Source organism: Hetaerina americana, unplaced genomic scaffold, assembly GCF_022747635.1.
Source record: "Hetaerina americana unplaced genomic scaffold, ioHetAmer1.1.p SCAF_6, whole genome shotgun sequence".
NCBI lineage: Eukaryota > Metazoa > Arthropoda > Insecta > Odonata > Calopterygidae > Hetaerina > Hetaerina americana.
Window position 1 is genome coordinate 8,769,374 of NW_027287205.1, and position 14,442 is coordinate 8,783,815.

Below are 14,442 nucleotides of genomic sequence, written 5' to 3' on the forward strand. Positions count from 1 at the left end.
AATTTAAATTGATTTGCCGTATTTACCACTAAACCCTCTATTTCATAGTTAATGTCCTGTTCGCCACTTCTTTTGTTCCAAAATTTCAAAACTGGGCAAGTTTTCGTATAAACAATGGACTATTTTACAATGGATTCCTACTCTGGTAAAGGTGTTACCTTCCAGGAGGTAAGGCAAAAATCATAAATAATTATCAAAAACATGACAGAAAAACTGAGCGGGAATTGGTCATTTAACGTACTTTTTAGGTAAAGACTTGAATTTTTAACTCATTTATACTCGCCACTTCTCACAATTCATTCTAGTCTCATTTTTGGCACTTTATTTTGACATCACATTTTTTTGATGCAAAGGAGATGTGGCTTACGTTATTGTTAAGTGTTTCCTATACATCTCTGTAGTCGATGCTCTTGAGTGTGACGGTGATGATGCAAAAGAAATAGAAAATACTTTTTGGCGGGAAACGAAATAATTACATAATTACGGCCAATCAATTTAAATTTTTGAGGGTAGTTCTAACACCACGCCTTCGGATAGACGGATGATTGTTTGTTCTTCGATTTTGGCTTGTTCCAAAAAAAGGATCAAAGAATCTGTATCAAATTTTGTATGAAAAACGACAATAAGTGCGTGGACGCATCCCGAATGTTGACTGTGGCATATGGACAAGCTACCTTCGACCGAAGCAACGTTTATCGGGGGTACAAAATGTTCTCAGATGGCCGAGAAGATGTGAACGACGAATAACGTGCCGAACGCTCGAGCACAACGAAAGACGAAAACATTGATGAAATGAAGGAAATAAATCACCGTTAGAGAAATTGCCGAGGACCTAAACATATTGATTGGCTCGTGCCATTCGATTTTTACCAATAATTAGGGCATGACACGGGTCACCGCGAAATTGGCACCAAAATTGCTCAATTTCGACCAAAAACAGCAACGCATTAACATTGTTAATGACTCCGCTACCGTCCGCGACGACACATATTTGCTCCTGAGGTTCATATTTAGTAACGAACCATGGGTTTATGGTTATGACGCGGAAACTCCCAATAATCCCAATGGAAGCTGCAGCACGAGCCAAGACCGAAAAAAGCGCGCCAAGTTCGGTCGCATGTGAATAGTTTTTCTCACAGTTTTCTTCGATTGTAGGGGTGTGGTGCATCATGAATTCTTGCCAAAGGGTAGAACGGTAAATAGGGAATATTACCTGAACGTTATGCGCCATTTGCGCGACGCAATCTTCCACAAACGCCTGGATTTGTGAAAGAACAAAAATTGGCTTTCGCATCATGACTAGGCCCCTGCTCACACATCGTTACTTGTGCCATCGTTACTTCTTAGCCGAAAACAACAGATTAATGATGCCGCAGCCACTGTATTCCCCGGTGTCTTTTTCTTGTTCCCGAAACTAAAGAGGCCCATGAAAGGACGACGCTACGCTGCTATTGATGAGATAAAGACTGCATCGAAATAGGATCTGAGAAAGATCACAAAAAATTGTTTTTTGAAGTACTTCGAGGATTGGAAAAAACGTTGGCACAAGTGTATAATATCTAATGGGGATTACTTTGAAGGAGAAAAAATAGATATTCAAGAATAAATAAATAATTAAAAAAAACACAAAAGTCGTGATACTTTTTGAACAGACCTCGAATATTTATAATGGCATATTTTCACGCCTTATCGCTCTCTTGGTCAACGCCCTAACATTTTTAATGAACCGAAACTTAAAAGAGTTTAATTTAAGAAATAATGCGGTGATATCCTTTGAGTTAATGAGCCTCATAGTTGCTGCAATAATGTCAATTTATTTTGACCGTTGAAAGTTTTAAATTACGCTTGACATTAAATCCCTTTATATATTAAAAATAAAAATATATCATAAAATATACTATAAAATACATTTTACGTGGTAATTTTGTACAAATTTGATTTGGTTTAACGATTTAAGGGAATTGCAATGAAATAATTGAGTAAAGAACACAATTCAATAGGTTATCATTATTACTTGCATAAGAATGGCCGGATTGATGGATTGGGGTGTGACTGGTGGTTTTTTTGTCACTTCCTGACCCTTTTCTAGTAATAATCATTATCCATTCCTTATTCTTTCTCCTCAAACGTTCGTTTTTCGTATTATTAGGTGGACGGAAAAGATATTTCCTTTCGTTCGTTGGGGTCAGAATTTTTTCTCTGCAACCACAATGGAGGACCAATCAACGTTCAGATCAAAGTAGGTAGCAGATCGGTGAGTCATTCCTTCAGGTTTTCGATAGGAATTTCTGTTTTATTGGAAATTTCAATCTATTTTATCATCCAGTTATACAACGGTCGCAATACCAGGCCGTTGATTGAGTAAATAAATAACGCGAACCACGTATGTATTTCAGTTTCAGCTGAGAAAGTTCTCGACAAAGGTTGGAGTGTAGTTTCATTTTTTTACACTATGGTAGCGCTTGTGTTGATGTGTTATGAATACACTCTTCGAATTAAGAAAATAAATGTTCTAAGTTTAATTTGTTAGGGTTTTGGAATTATTTGTGCGCAGACAATATTGTCGGCAATTTCTTTAAACCGCTCCACGGGGTCTATCACTGGAATTAGCAGAACGGCAGAAGCCTGGCACAACCATTACGACAATACGATAGGCATTACTAGGTATTTTATACCTAGTAATACCTTTCGTATGTAATACACCACTACGGCAAGGAGCTCTTTTGAGTTGGAACAAATGAAATAAATAGAAGGTGTACAGAGAAAGGCTTGCCAGTTGGGCATTAGGTCGGAATAGGAAGACGGATAGCGAGCGGAACTGATATGTTTAAAGTATTAGAATGTGATTCACTTAAGACTTGAAGGGAAGATTGAATATTTCTGCGCCATACTAAATGCTTATATGTCTGAGGAGGCAAAGGCTGGAAGGAATTAAAATAAGTAGGGAAGCAAAGTTATGTGAGCAGAAATGATCCCCATTTTAAAATAAGATTAAAAACACAAAAGACCAACGCTGCGGAGTTTTCAATCTTAAATGGGGACATCAAAGACTTAAATCATTTGCCTGATGAACCATTAAAACCTTTTCCTAAAACATTTAAACTCATTTAGGAGTAAATTTTTTAACGGACAACAGTCTAAATTAAATTTTCAATTGTCTTGAATCTATTGGATTAGAACTTATTTAACTTATGAGGGCTGCTCCATATATATTGTTTTTGATGACCTTTTTGTCTTGTCATTGTCACCCCGTTTTCGCCCAGTTCAACGTAAATCATTAAAATAATGAGAGTAATTATTTGATTTATAGCATCTCAATGAGTGGCTTCCAAGATATGGGTTTTTATATCAGTAGGTTAGTTCATTCATGAAAGTCATTTCGTGATGCTTCTGTGCTCCTTTGTTTGAGGCTATGTGGACACTACTTCAGAAGGACTTAATCGGGGGTTTTTGTGTCCGGAGGTTAACGGATGACAACGCATGATTAATTGCCACCCTCTTCCTCTTGTATGAACCGTGCTTTTGCCAAACCCTCATAACGAGTGAGCACGAAATAAACACAGGTGCAAGAAATTACATACGGCCGAGAGCGACACGTGTATATTAGAAATATTGAAATTAATAATCAATGAAAATGGTTGCTGAACTTCCCTTATCTTTAGACTTAGTTTTAGAAAGTTTCAGGACGAACGATTTTAACGATGACACTAAATGAATATAATAGCCCCACAGGATTTAATTAGATCAGACCATAAGGATAAAATAAGGGAGATAGATTCCAGTACAGATAGATACAAATACTCATTCTTACCCCAAACAATCAGAAATCATAATAGTAAGAAACCAAAGTCACTTTAGAAATATTATAAACATTTATTTTACAAGTCGGTACAAAATTAAACATGGCAAAGATATTTGGTATATTTGTAGGTGCATGTGTATATTAGTTTGAGTGTTTGCATGTGTGTAGGTTGTCACTCCTAAAACAAACGCGGGTCTGGGTGGAAACGTACATAGTTCTATTTTCGAGTGGGTGACAACGTTTCCAAGTAGCTCCTCCTGTTTGCAAAGTGTTTGCATGTGTGAGGGTTGCAAAGGGCTTTTGCATTAATGTATACCATGTTTTGTTTCCGTACAGTATAAAATTGTGGCTTTTACATGCGGTTTTTTTCTTAATTACGGGTGGTGCCCTAACACGCCACCCCACACGCCCTTGCGGCGGCTTGCGGGATGCTATGTAGATGTGGATGTATCCTTAGGGCCCATCCTAATTCGATATATTTGTGTAATGTAATGAATACAGAAGATTGTACCGATTCCAATCCACAAAGGTTCCTCCCACATTCTGTAATCCGTCGGCTGCTCTATGTTATCGAACGTATTCTCAGAAAACAAGGATCTGCCAAACACATTTGACTTTTCTTTCCATTTTATTAATTTTATTCCTTTTTTATCACGACGCCATAAGCTTAAGATGATTTGATGAGGGCAAGCTATAGGCTATGCATTGATGTTAATCAAATACACTCAAAGAGCCTATTTATGAATGAATATGCACACGTATTTTGGCCAACAGTTAACCGGCTCCAGTTAGGGAGGAGTACGTAGAAGTTAAGGAGGGCACCGAAAATGCCCATCTGCCAATGCCAGACTTGCAGCAAACTCGCTGATGCCATTTCACTTTGATTCCTGCTTCATTAGAAACCCATTTGTGAAGAAAAAAGACGATTCTTTGCCTAACACACACCCGAACTGCAGACGGTCACCTGGTAAACGATATTCTAGAGAGCTCTTGTATTGACTTATGAGTGCTTCGTCTATCACAAGCCTAGTGGAAGATATTCACCGGCAGATTGCCTAGCGTTTACCTTGATCTCCGGTGCTAGGTGGGTAATTCATTACAGTTCTCACTGGAGCGTCAAAATTTAAACTTTCGGCCTTTACTTTTTCTGGTCTTCTCTTTCTCGAGATGGTGGTTGAATGTTGACCCAGTATGATATTATTTCCCAACTCTTCCCTCATTCAATGATAATATACAGCGGGATAAGTTGCTTTTCGTTTTTCGTCTCAACCTTTGAGTATATCTGCGGGGAAGTAACGTTCCCCATTTTCCATTTAGTTTCCCCTTAATCATTGTATAATCCCTTGACCCAGATATTCCTTACAATTTCGCTTTTCATCTCTGTGTATGCATATAAATAATGTCCTAATTTCTTACCGTACTTTGTTGTATGGAAAGTAAAACTGCTAAATTTTTTGTGCTCGTTTCAACGAAGAATTTTACATCTAAATCTACTTAATACTCCGCAGACGGCCGCAAGGGCGTGCGGCGGGGGGTGTTAGGGCATCACCTGCAATTAAGAAAAAAACCGCATTCAAAAGCCACAAATGTATACAGTCCACAAACAAAACATGGTATACATTCATGCAAAAACCCTTACACCCCACACACATGCAAACACACAAACTACCAACTAACATATATATGCACACACAAATATTCCTGGTGTCTTTGTGCTATGTTTAATGTTTCCGTTTGATTTTGTTCCGACTTGTACATTAAATATTTTTAATATTTATAAAGTTGCTTCCAGATGCCTTAAACGGTTGGCTACGAAATCAGGCGACAGAATATTATGCTGAAGCAATTTTAAAACTTACTTGGAGATATAATAAATGTTTAAATCTGCTTTGCGTATATGTATGAAAATAGAAGATTGTAATTTTGAGATGAAAATGATAAATTTTCTGCATCTATTTCAATGTGTTTTTTATAGGCTAACGGAGGTTACTTCCGGGGCAGCCCTCGTATTTCAGTATAAGGAACAAAAAATTAAACGACAGAGAGTTCGGCCTCGCTATGGGCATTGTGACCTTCAGCCTTTCAGGGAAATCTGATTTCAATCAATTGTTGCGTCTTATCGGAATCCCTTGTGGTGGGAAGCAGTTGGGGCGCGGGAGTGGATGGAAAGGGTGAGCCTTCGACCCGTGAGGATGTTTTGCGTGCCTTTGGGGGTTGTCCCTAAATTACAAAACGCATTTGGGAAGGGAGACTGCGGCATTCCTTGTACAGTTTTTTTAGGGTGTTTGAGTGAGTGGGTGGGAAAGGGAGTTCAGGAGAAATCTTAACCTAAAGTTCATTGATTCATTATTTTATTCATTAGTCATGAACAAAAGGTTAACCTTGATCACTAAGAGAAATCAATGTGTAAACGCTTACTAATGAAACTCTCATTTTTTAATTATCTAAAAATTTATCAAGGTTTAAATAAAACATACTCGTCACTCACGGCAGTGAAGGTTTTTAGTGTACTCTAACGTGTGGAGTACAAGTAATCAAGTACAACTCAAGAAATCATTTCTGGAACAAAACTGCATGTCTTCGGGACTCAATCGAGCTTAATTTCGGACTTAGATCGAGTGCAGCAAAGAGCAACTGGATTTGTGAAAAGTTATTATAAACAAGGTATCAGTGTCACCAGACTGTTGGAAGAATTTGGATGGGAGCCAGTAGTTCATGGTAGGGTTAAATACAGCTAAAATATACTGTTTAATTTTAAGGCAGGCCCCTTATCCGAGGATATTAAAGATATGTTAAAGGTCCCGACTTAATACGATATATCATATCACGTAGGTACAATCAGGGAGATATATAGTGGAGCGGATGGATTTAAAATGTCGTTCATAACTCGAAAGGTTATAGATCATAATAGACATGACAGCAATCGTGTAGGAGATTATTAGAATTGATAGTGTATTTTTTTTCGATATCCCGCATGTTTCTTCATGTATGTTATTCTAATGCTCTATTTTGTTTAATATATCCCTCTTTTTAACAGTTCTACAACATGATTTTAATGTACGTACCCTATTATTGAATATTGTTGTATGTGAGTAATTTCTTTCGTGCGATTAAGGTGTTCGAGTGCATGAACAAACTTATATTCATGTAGAGGTAACATTATTTGGTATTGCATGTGGTTTTATTTTAGTTTACGCCGCTCGCCAATGTGTCGGCTTGCGGGGTATTTTGTAGATGTAGATGTTTGTTTAATTCATCATGACCTACTAGGCCCCCCTATCGGAGTCATGCTCTTTCGCTGCCTCTTTGCTGAGGATCAGACACTACATCTACACCTACACTATACCTTAGGAATACCTTTCGTCTGGCTCCTAGACCTATCTGGCATAAAATTAGGTGATCCTACAGGGAGCAATTATCATTACTCCCGCCAGCACAGCCCTAGGGGTCATCAGAACGTACAAGCCCTCCCCCCACGTCGAAGTTGTAGTCAATGGGGAGTGATATTAATGATATGGCTGATAATTTGGTAACATTGGAGTTGGGTGGTTCATACCTTATGTATTATTACAAAGAGAGTGAGGGGTCAATTGTTGCAAATGTCCGTCGACGGCCCTCTGTGGACCTGATTAATTATTGCATAGCTATGTTTATTTAATTATTACATAGCATAGTTGACTTTAATTATGAACGATAGCTTTATGGATCCTATTCTATTGCAGCGGGTCTCTTAGAGTAAGGATACGTTAAAATGAACAGAAATAATGATGCCGCAAGAGCTTAAAACTCATTTCCCAGTTGAGTAAGCACTTCTTATTTTTAGCACTGAGGACATCTGAAAATATTCCCTGAGCAATGTGAGCTTATTAATTTTTTGTTTCCACGAAAGGAATTTTTTAGATTTAAGTGAAATGAATCATCGATTTATTTTAATATTTTAAAATTTTCTCCTTTAAATTAAAGAATATTTCAGTTAAAAATGAATATGCTTTATTGATACGTCTACATTTAGCGATTTAAATCTTACTTTACAGCTATATTAGAAAAACTTCAGCTCACTTCCCTTTGCGTGAACGGGACTCGTGTATCGGCGAATTTATATTCTTCTTGGTCCAAAAATATATTACTTGTAGTTTTTAAATTGAGTAGCTTCAGGCGTGATGTGGTGGAAGTCGAACACAATGAATAACTGATTGAAGCACTTTTCCACTTGATAAAATGTTTTATATTTACGACCGGGTTTCGATGTATTACATCATCATCTGATGATTTATCGAGTGGAACAGTTTAAAATTTATCAAGTGGAAAAGTGCTTCAATCAGTTATTCATTACTTGTAGTTTTTGTTTTCAAATACCTATTATGATGCTGAAATTGAAAGAATAATTTTCTTTTTCTTGGATAAGTTACGAATGAATTGTTTTTTCTGTATTTTAAGAATAGCTTTTTTAAAATTAATTGCTTTTTAGTTTAAATTAAACAACCACTATCCTAATCCTGTGCTAGAATTGAATGATCCTCATCTTCGGATATCTCCCGATAAATCACCGTGTCAGCCGCGAATATCCTAATCTTACTTTTCACTTCGTGCTCCATATCGTTAACAAGAATCAAGAAAAGCAACGGACCGATTACACTAACCTGAGGTACCCCCGATCTTGTCGGAACTAGCGCCGTCGAGGACTACCCTCTTTTCCCGCTCTTAAAGTAAGTCTTCCACCCAGTTTATTGCGTACTCTCGGTTATATTTCATTTATTCTCTAAGCCGTGTGTTTTCTAAGCTATTCCTCTGAGCTGCCAATTCCTTCGCCCCTTCACCCCCTGTGCCACCCCACCACCCCCGCACCTCCCTAAGGGAAATGATACCTTTCGGTGTATATGATGAAGATTATTACTATTGCAGTTTTGAGGTTACAGCAGTAAACATTTCATTGGCTTTTTAAAAAAAATATATCCGTTCCTCATATCCCTAGCATCACATAGTTAGGAATTTTGCTTACGCTTGGAGAATATTTAACGAAATTCAGTCCCTGCAAATGGAAGCGTGGGGGTCAAAAACACTCCGAGGCCGAATTACGCAAACTCCGTAGCGCAAGCACTCAAGCAATTCGACTCAATTCTCTCACGTCAACAGCAACGAGGAAAAACGGTCGCCATTTTCCCTTTCCTTCGGCAAGGAAAAAAATGAATAAATGCCTGCGCACGAATGAATCCCTTCGGTGCTTGGCGATTCGTTAGTCCCCGGAAAATTGTGTTCTCTTTATAGCCCTGTATTTTAACCAACGACAGTCATCACTTCTTCTTTGTTTTTCACACTGTTTATTTGCAGAAATAAAGGCGAACTCACACTCGGAGGCAGGGTTTGGAATGGCCAAAAAAAACATTCCGCGTTTTGAATATTAACTCCTTCCAGGCGTTATATGTATTTTATTTAAGCCGAAAGCAATGACATTTTGATAGCTTTTATTGAAATTTCCTGGCAATCAAAAATAATGGCGTCGATTTTATTTTGCCCCAACGGCTTCCAGAATTCAAAATACACCCCAAGGGCGTGTTACCTTCTCCCTTTCTGATGGTTAGGTCATTCTCTCACTCCGTTAAAAGGGCAGAGAAAGCGAAGACAGCATTTTTCAATAGGCTAAGTAATTTTTTTTACTCTTAAAACAAACGAGAGTCTGGGTGGAAACATACATAGTTCCATTTTACAGTGGGTGACGGCGTTTCCAAGTAGCTCCTCCTGTTTGCAAAGTGTTTGCATGTGTATGGGTTGTAAAGGGTTTTTGCATTAATGTATACCTTATTTTGCTTTTGGATTGCATAAAATTGTGGATTTGCCATGCAGTTTTTCTTTCTTAATTACGGGTGGTGCCCTAACACCCCCCGCCGGACGCCCTTGCGGCAGATTGTGGGGCCTTAAGTAGATGCAATTGTAGATGTAAAATGACTTGTTTCTCATTATGAGGATTATGACAGATATATTTATTTTCCAGCCATCTTTTTTCCTTATTTGAACGGAAATTCATTTTTTTCTTAATTAGCGTCCATTATAGTTGGAGGAGGATGGGAGGGAAATCTAGGAGTGAGATCCCATACAACTCATTTAGCAGAGCGAGCAAACGAGAAAGGATCACGTTTTCAGTTATTGTATTTTAAATATGTCATTTGGCCATGCTCTGTTCAGCTATGTTTGTGGAAATACAGTTTATATTTTTTTCCTTTGATATTTTATGAATGAATCAAAATTAGACCAAAATAATGCTGTTACTCATTACTTTCATGATTTGTTTAATGTCTCCCAATATCCAAGTAATATTTTCATTTACAATATTCAATGTTCATTATACCTTCCGGTCTGTCCCACGTATATGACATCACAATCACTACATTATAACTTTTACACTTCACTTTTTTCCAACTTAACAGTCCTGTCTTTTTTTCTATTAAAAAAAGCATCTATGATTGTTTCTGTTATAGCAGGCAACCCAAAATTGGTCTTTTGTAATGACCTTTCCTATTTTATGGGCTACATCTCTGTAGAATGGTGATTCACACAACTTTTTTTTTGACACATTGGAAGAGCAGGAGATACGAAGGCAAGTGGAAAAAAGGCATATCCTTAGTGAAATTGTTTTTCAAAAATATTCCCCACTGAAGACACCCTCTCTCATTGAAGAAAATGCCTAGTGACCCCCAACCGTGAACCTCCCTGACCACCTCCATTCTCCTCGGACGTTTCCCTCCCCACTCTCCGCGGCCCACTGCCCGTCTCCCTCAAACAACCCCAACCACCCACTCCAACTTCAACCAATTCCAGCCACCCCTTTCCTTTCTTCGCCCTCACCATATATATAAAAAAACCAAAACTAATTGTACCAAATAAAATTGAGTGGAAAGATACACGCGATAATTTTAATTCAGTGGCGATGGATTTCCACAAAGTTAAGCCTGAAAACATCGAATATATCGAGGAGAGCAAATGATTTTCCACAGTTTACATGTTTTCATGCCCATAAATAATTCTGCAATAGAAGGTGAATTTCCTGGATATTTATTTTTTAACGGCAAAGATTTAAAAATAGACTTTATTTTGCTTTCTTCTCATGATAGCTTCATAATTAAACAACTAAATTTTTGTTAATGAATTATTACTTTAAAATATTTAAGTAGGAGAAAATAAACCCTCTCGGTTGTGAGCAAAGAATTAAGAAATGAACTCTCATATGCATTTATTTTAATTATCCTTCCCAGCTGTATCAGCCATCACCAAAAATTGTTATAATGAGGGCGCAAGTGTGACAGGCCTCTTAGTGGGTTTAGGCTTGGAGCCACTTGAGATACGAAGGGAACAAGTGAGACTTGGACTTTTAGAAAGGTTCAAAACAAACGAGTTTAGCGATGACAATAAAGAATTATAATGGCCCGACACTACTTAGGTAGATTAGACCACAAAGATAAAATAAGAGAGATAGATTCCTGTACAGAGAGATACAAATACTCACTCTTTCCCCGAAAAATCAGGAATTATAATAGTAAGAAACCGAAGTCACTCAACAAACATTAAAAACTTGGAATTTACAATTCGGAACAAAATTAAACACTGCAAAGACATCAGGTATATTTGTAGGTGCATGTGTATGTTATTTGTTAGTTTGAGTGTTTGCATGTGTGTGGGGTGTAAGTGTTCTTGCATGAATGTATACCATGTTTTCTTTGTGGATTGTATACATTTGCGACTTTTGGATACGGTTTTTTCTTCATTACGGGGGGTACTCTATTACCCCCCGCCAAACGCCCTTTCGGCGGCTTGCGGTGTATTGAGTAGGTGTAGATTTAGTAAGAATCGCCAGGAAATCAATGAACAGGGATAAACATTTTCGTGTTGCCAGATTCCTCATTCTGTTACCTCCGATGACGTCAGGGAGATGCGACGCTGGAGGTTTCCATTTCTTGAGTTCATGAATGCCAATTTCAGAGATTAATTCAGGAAACCTTCCTGAAGACACTAATCTCGCTGGTCTTTGAAGTTGGAAAACAGCACCGAAGCCTCACGATGATTATTTTTTCTAACGAAACACACTTCTTTTAAGTGGAAGAAGACAAATTACTTTCGCTCCAGTACACCGTTAATTGGCTTTGGGATCCGAATCTTTTAATTTGCAAACTGTAAAAATTGTCCGTTTCCGCTGAAATTGGCCATATCGCTATTGGACAGTAATATTTTATAAACAACGGATTACTGTAAAAGAGGAAAGTTTTTTTCCGCCTGCGCCTGCACATATTTATATGATCTTATACACTCACTTCCTGAAGCTTTTATCAGCCCGCTTCATGACAGCTGAGGATGAAGATTATCGAGCAGTTCGAAAAACTACCGAGAGGGATCGCGATTTTCACGCCGATTATTTTAAAAGAGACAATGTGGCGAAAAAAAGACTCTCCCTTTCGGTTTTCGTTCCTCAATTTTTTTTTATAAACCGGACCCTTGTTCATATATTTATTCTCCGAGAGAAAAGGGGTGGGTAATTTTTTTTTTGCCGGCAGGGGTATCCAAGGGAGCTCGCTCGAGGGAGGGTACCGCTGCCGCCTCTGCCCCCCTTCTCCTTGCCTTCTTCATCCACCCTCCCCCGCCACCCTGGGATGCGTGTCCTTGGGCCTTGGATGATTGGCACACGTGACGCAGAATCAACGCTGCTGTCGCTAATTAAACCGATCCCCGATTTCAAACCGGAACGGAAACAGATGTAAATGAAGTAAACGGTAAATGTGTTAACACATGTATCGAATTCGAAATTTACAACTCGCCGGATTTTCTATTGCAATATACACTTGAATAGTGAGCAAAGTATAAGAACCAGGGTCTGCACGCTACCGAAGCAGGATACGTACTGAGTATAGGGACGCTTCTACATCTACATCTACACAACACCCCGCAAGCCACCGCAAGGGCGTGTGGCGGGGGTTGCTACGTTGTCAACCGTAAAAGAGAACAAAAACACATTCAAAATCAACATACACTTAAACCCTAACCCACAGTGGAATATAAATTCCTGTAAAAATCCTTTCATTCTACATGCATGAAAATATATTATTTGAAATTATTGGATTAAATTTTTAAATTAATAAAAGGTAGTACCTTTGTGACAAAGAAAGAAAGCACCCTACATTACTGGGATCCGTTAAAGTATATTCATTGAATTGCCATGAGTTTGATACCAAATGTATCTGGAAATATCACGGTGTCTTAAACAGGTTTTAAAAAGGAATTAGCCACGCATGCGCACCGAGTATGCATGCATATCACTCCTCGTTATGGATGGAGGTATTGGGCAGGCACGACCTGGACTCCATCTGGATATTGTAATCGAATCTCGACCAACACGCCCCTGTCACCACTCTGCCCCCCATCCCCGCAGCATCTCTTCACCTACGCCCAGGTCATCTTCCCCACCCTCATCCCCCTCCTATTCCCGCTCCCCCCGACCCCCGAGACCCTCCCTCTTCGTGTGCTAATCCAGCCTTAGGCAAAATCGAATGATGAGAATTTGTTCCGCACGGAATGGGGTTGACGAGTGATGCCGGGACTACCTCGGGAGATTTCATTTTTCAAAATGAAATAATTAATATAATCTCTTGGATTTCCTAGTAAGTGTATGTAGTTGGCAATCTAAGGTGCTCACGGCTTATATAAATGGTATCGGGGAAAAAATGCCCCGCCGCATACCTTTTTTTACTGGATCGTGGGGTATTTATGTCGATTAGTTTGGGAAGAATAGATTTTTTTCAGATATTTGCTACAGTGCCTCAATGTTCTTAAAAGTGCATCCCTTGAGCGTAGACACAATTTTGCCCTTGAGGCTTTTCCACGACTCGAAGGCTCCCTGGTTGGCGGATTCCGAAAGGTCCTTAAGGGTACGCTTGCGCAAGCTTCTTTGGTGGCTTAACTTAGGGTCCTGTGGTGGCGCCCTTTGAGGGAGGATTTCTTTATTGGGAATAGGAAATAGTCTGTTGGTGCCAAGTCGGTACTGTTAAGTGGTTGGGGAATCGCCGCGATGCCGTTGCAGAAGGTCTTCGCAATCAAACACTTGACTCTACGTCACACTCTAGGGCGTCGTCCGTCAAGACCTTCGGGACGACTTTAGCGCTGACCTTTTTCACTGCCAAATTTTCAGTGATAATGTTGTGAGCTGTCATTTCATCATTGCCGATAGAATCTACGATCATACGCACACTTAACCGACGGTCTGGAGTCAGCACTTCACGGACACTTTAGGAAAAAATTGTTACGGATACTTTTTATAAAAATCTTGTATATTGGAAGGCAAGTGTCTTATTTTTCATTCTGTCCGGTGAAGCTAGGTTTTTCACCTTTTATGTTCATATCTCACCAATTGCAAAGTGCTATTTACCTCTCTTGTCATTCTGTCAGCCTTAAAGAGTGAATTCTATGTAGTTAGTCTTTATGCCAATCATTACTATTGACATTAGGATATCTTCATGCCCTTTCCGTTAGAAAGCATGGAAAAATTAACCTGTAAAGCAAACTTTTATTTCACACACTTCTACTCGTAATCCTTGATTTAATTCTGTCGCTTATTATCTGCATGTTTCTCAGAATAGAAGAATATATTCCCTGTGTAAAAT